General features: G+C 33.8%; 1 long non-coding RNA gene across 2 annotated transcripts; it reads right to left on the bottom strand.

The window, feature by feature from the left end:
- Positions 1-363: 363 nt before the first annotated feature.
- LOC147497235 (uncharacterized) lies at positions 364-2,702 on the bottom strand. 2 transcript variants are annotated; one of them, XR_015196723.1, is made up of 5 exons: positions 2,381-2,702; positions 2,099-2,261; positions 1,833-2,018; positions 899-1,110; positions 364-501 (listed from the first exon to the last, which is right to left on the bottom strand). It is a non-coding gene; the product is annotated as an uncharacterized LOC147497235 (long non-coding RNA). The 2 variants fall into 2 exon arrangements; XR_015196722.1 differs by having other exon boundaries at positions 2,129-2,261; positions 2,381-2,700.
- Positions 2,703-5,309: the final 2,607 nt, after the last annotated feature.

Below are 5,309 nucleotides of genomic sequence, written 5' to 3'. Positions count from 1 at the left end.
ATAAAAGTTTACAAAAGCCGTCATTAAATTTATGACATTTTTTGCAAAACCGTTATATACTTTAAAGATTTTATGTCAAAAATAGTACTAAAAACCATCATAATAGGCAAACAAATATTGATTGTTGCATGATAACTGCCATTAATTTTAATACAACCTGTCATAATTTTCAAGAAAAACTGTCAAGAAACTTGTTCAATTTGTGATGGTTTTAGCAAAACCATCATAGAGAAATACATTTTCTGAAAAAAAAAATTATTTTATACCATGAAAATTGCATAAATCATTTAGAATATATACAATCAAACTCCATTGAAACTTAACATGGTCACAAATCTAACATCCTATTCAGTTTGTGATCCATTCACAAAAGATAATCCATTACATTCAATCATTTCAAAAATTTACATACATTTATCCAAAAATATCCACAAAATATGTCTCAACAAGAACGGTTTACATTGTTTTAATTTCAATCATCGAACCTTGTCCAAACTTCACCTGCAAAAAATCAAATTTGAAAATAAATAAATAAAATGAGTCTATCATGCAAAAAAAAATCCCAAGTTATTGGCAACCATGTTGTTGTACCCTAAATAACCGGGACCTAACCTTATTAAGACTTGTTCTCAAATATAGGTCTCGGTAAGTGTAGTTTCTCAAACATATAAACAAAATCGCAATGAAGAAAGGCAGCAGATGCAACTTTATATTCATAATTACCATAGTGAAAGAACATTGCTCATAGAGATATTGCTAAAAACCGCAAAAGAAAAAAAGTTACAACAAGCACAACAAGTAACCTTAATTAATAAGATGCCCCCTTTTTTGAAGCAAAAACTAATATGCTCACCAAACAATCACCATTATTTTAGATTACAAGGAAACTTGGAAATACCTTATTTTCTTCTGCCTTCAACAAACTCTGTTTATGAAGGGCATGAAAACTCTCCAATGTATTTGTACTGTAAAGGACACCCGGGACAGGACATTGATTTCTGTTGCCGCGAACTATTGGTGCTTCTACTGATTATTCACCCAACTCAAGTGGCAAAGATTCAACTAGTAGTGTCAAATGATTTGAATTGTGTGAGCAAAGTGCATAGAAACCTGTTCAAAAAGCAAGTGCACATACTAAAACAAAAAACAACCCTCATAACAAAAAACAAACATTCTAGAATAAATTCAAGAAGCAAGGTAATGCTCATCTCCTATAGATTGCATTGTCCGAGTCAAAGATCTTGGACTAATTTGTCTCCATCGATCGATATATGGAACTAAATATAGTAAGAAGAAAAACATGACATGCAAAACCTTGGGAGACTTAGATTTGTGGGGATGATTTTGACATGTATAGGCTAAAACCCCGTGTATAGGGTAAAACCCTATTGGTTAGTTTATCTTAGTCTTGAACTTTTCCCCACTCAAGCTCTAGTCTCTCCCAAACTCTTCCACTCCCGGCTGTAAAAACTTTCCAACACAACTTAAACTATGAAATAACCCATTTGATACTTAGTTACTGACATTACATTCAGTCTTGTGATAATCGTTATAAAACCGGTGTCCTGACTGTTTAAAATAACATGAAATAACCCATGCTACCAAAACGTTAGAGTTGGAGATCCAAGTATAATTGGTCATTCTGTCATTGATGCCTCTAAGATTCATTATCTCGACACTGGTTACTCAGACTAGCAGCAGAAAATTTCTATTTATATCTGCAACATGCAAGCACAGATCTCTGTTTTGAGGTTGTGCAGGTAGATATGTGGCAACGTTAAAATTAGCTATGCATTTCAGCATTTGGAATATAGGAGATGGATGTTTCTCACCAGGATTTAAAGCTACTTCCAATCAAAGCATTCCCTTCTTGACAAATTTATATCTTCAACTTGTAGAGATCCTGCAAGGAGAAGTACGCATCAACTCTACTCCATTCATATAGACCGAGCATTCAAACCCAACTGGCGATGATTACTCTCATAGGGGACAGAAAATAACTTCGTTTCCAAAGAGCCCTAACATGACAAAACCAATCAAACAAAGTTTCGATATCATTTAAGATAATCACAATTTATAAAAGAGAGAATGAAATTACCAGTGAAGTTGACGGGGGACTGGTCGATACCTAAAGTATCAAGTTTGAGTGATGACAATCTATGCCAGAACCCTTCATCTACTAAACTATCAAACGGTAAAAGAGGAGGCTGTATTCTCGTTTCTTCATTTGATTCAGATGAGATGGTCATAAAACTAATCATCTGATCAAAGAAATCAAATAATGATAACACAAATCAAAACACAAGATGCCACCCCAATAACCTCGAAAAATGAATTGAAGTAGAAATCGGTTTAAGGAAATTGAGATAGAGATGCATACCATGATCGAACCAAGGCGCTAGTTCTAAGACCTCTTTACCGGAACGAAAATACGAAGATGCGAACATATAAGAAATTTGGGAGAAAAGGAGACATTTTTCTCCATGGCCCAGAGCTTGGAAGCTAAGTAGAGAGTGAATGAACATACCTGCGAAGATGGAGGAGTACGATTGTGTCTGATGGACTTAGCACGCCCTTTCCCAATTTTCAAGTTTAGTACATAACAGACAAAGCGATACGACCTAATATGGGTTGAAAAAGAGAGAGGAATTTCTCAGAACTTAACAATTTCAACTCGATATATATTTCGTTACCTTTTCTTTCCTCGAGTCTTGACGCTTCTCTGAAATAAAACTTTAATCGTACAAAACGTAAAACCCATTAACCCATTGCCCTTGACGGTTTAGAGAAAATGTGTTGACACTTTTGTCAAGCCTGTCATAATTATTATTGATGCATGTCCAGAATTAGCCACACCCGTCATAAAATTATCATAATTTCTTGACGCTTATGTTATAGACATCATAATGTTGAGACAGCCGTCATAAAATCATTATATTTTCTTGACACCTATGTTATATGCGACATAATATTGCGACAGCCATCATAAATATATCACTAAGACACCTATCTTGACTGTTTTATTGAAAACCGTCAAGATAGATAAAAATCAGGCGTCATAATATGTCTTTTTTTTAGTAGTGTTTGTATTGAAATGAATTGAAAACATGGAAGGAAGATTGATTAAAACTTGAAACAAGAACAAGTAATTAAGATTGAAGATTGAAACAAGAACAAGTAAATAAGATTGGATATTGTAATAAAAACAAGAAAATAACAAGTTGTGATTGAAAAGAAATAAAACAAACAATAAAGTAAAAACATGAATTGAAAAACTAGACAAGAAATTAAACAAACTAAATGGTTTAGGTCCTAAGACAATGGATGGTTTCTCTCTCCCTTGCTTTTAGCTTATATACCCCTACTTTTGCCTTTTACGGATTTGCCCTTCTCCATTTCAAACTAGACACCTCACACTTCACTTTTGCTTTTGTTTTTGCTTTTCGGTTTCTTCTTGACCAAGGTAGGTTTAGGGAGAAAGTCATCATATTTAAGATAAGGGCCTCCATCTCTGGTCTTATGATTTCAAGGCCTTGACTTTTGACTTTGACCATTGACTTTAACTTTTTCAGCACTTTTCCATAGCAGCTTCTGGTCTCCATAATAAGCATGATTAAGGCTCCTTTTGGTGCTAAGACACAACTTTTATGATAAGTTGTCTGAAATACTCTTTAACCTGGAAAAGGCAGTAAAAGCTATGAGTTGTCTTTTCGTTAAGCGTAAGAAAGGTTGTAATGCAGCAATATACGGGTGATAAAATGCACATTTAAGAGCTGATCAGTCTCACTGAGAATTTTAGAGTTCACTACGAAGGAATCAGTTGGTAGTATCTTAGTAGACAGCCTACAACCTGCTAGGCTCAATGATTAGAGCCCAAAAACTGTAGTTTTAATCCCCTAACAATAATACTTTTAGACCAATTATGCGAGTAATAAATAAGAGTTAATACTGATTACGTGTTTTTATGTATTTCAGGCATTGGAGTCAATTATGTGCAGAAATGTGTCACTTTTGCGAGATAAAGGAGCAAGGGTTGGTTGCTAAAAAGTTCTGTGAGTAAAGGCCAAGATTCAAGGACAAAAAGCCTTTTTAAAGCCCGATCAAAGCTGAAAAGTCAAAGTCAATGCGGACAGAAATAGCGCACAAAAGTCAGCAAAACTTTTGAAGGCCGTATCTTTGGACTCATACCTCGGAAGTGGACAAAAAGTTTGTTGAAGCAAAATCCAGTTGAAAAGGCCTCTGTAGATTGAAGAAATTGGGTTTTGGGCTCGATTTTCTGGCCCAAAACATGGTTCCACAACCCATACATGAAAATGTGGATCTTGTCTCCTCCATTTCAAGACACAAGATTTAACTCTTAAGCATCTAGTTTTTTAGGTAGCCATTAGCCAATAATTTTAGATCTAGTTTTTAGACTCCATTAATTAGTTCCAATAGCTTGTTTTAGATCTAGTTTCTACCTTTAAATTAATTAGTCTTAGAACAAAAGTAGATTATTATTTAGAATCACTATTACTTTTATAATAAAGTATTAGTTTTCATCTCCGTTTAGTTTATTTGATTAAATTCTTATTTAGTTTTAGTTGTTTTAAATTCATAAATTAGGTTATCTTCATTTGGAATCATTAGATTATTATTCATTAGATCTAATTTCGACCATTTAGTTATTAATCATTTCGTAGTTATTAATTTAGTTTAGAATTCTTGATTATATCAAGATAGTAAATTTACAATCTTTATATCATGTCTTGTTTAAATTCATATAGAAACGATAGTTTTATGAATGAAGGCTAAACCTCCATTAGAGGGGTTTGAGTAAGCCTTAATGAAAACTTGATTGTGTAGTGTAGAAATAGTTGTAAGATTCTATTCCACTCTAGAAGGTAGTTGATTCGCCATGAGAATGGGTTGAACTTCCTCACATGCTAGTAATTAGTTGGTAGAGATTGCCATGAATGATTAGGGATTGGAACGACCAATAATTCTTATCGTAAGAACATAAGAATTGGATTACAATAATCTATGCTAGTTTATTAAGTTGGATTTAAGGTGGAATCAAATTCCCCTAATTCTTAATCTAGATTTAAACTTTAGGATTTGAATTCTGTCATTTCATTATTCGTAGGTAAAACTACTCGTTTTACGTATATCAAATGGCGCCGCTGCCATCTTAGTTCCCTTTAGAATTGTTTTCGTTAGCATTGTTAGTCTTCCCAAAGTCCCATTAAACCCACCCACCCGTGTTTGATTATAACTGTGGTTGTTTGTTTCATAACTGAATTTTTCCTCGCAGGAATACACGGAGCGCA

The sequence above is a fragment of the Coptis chinensis genome, chromosome 5 (assembly GCF_015680905.1).
Source record: "Coptis chinensis isolate HL-2020 chromosome 5, ASM1568090v1, whole genome shotgun sequence".
NCBI lineage: Eukaryota > Viridiplantae > Streptophyta > Magnoliopsida > Ranunculales > Ranunculaceae > Coptis > Coptis chinensis.
The sequence above is the reverse complement of the archived record's forward strand: the minus strand, read 5'-3'. Positions and strand labels throughout refer to the sequence as shown.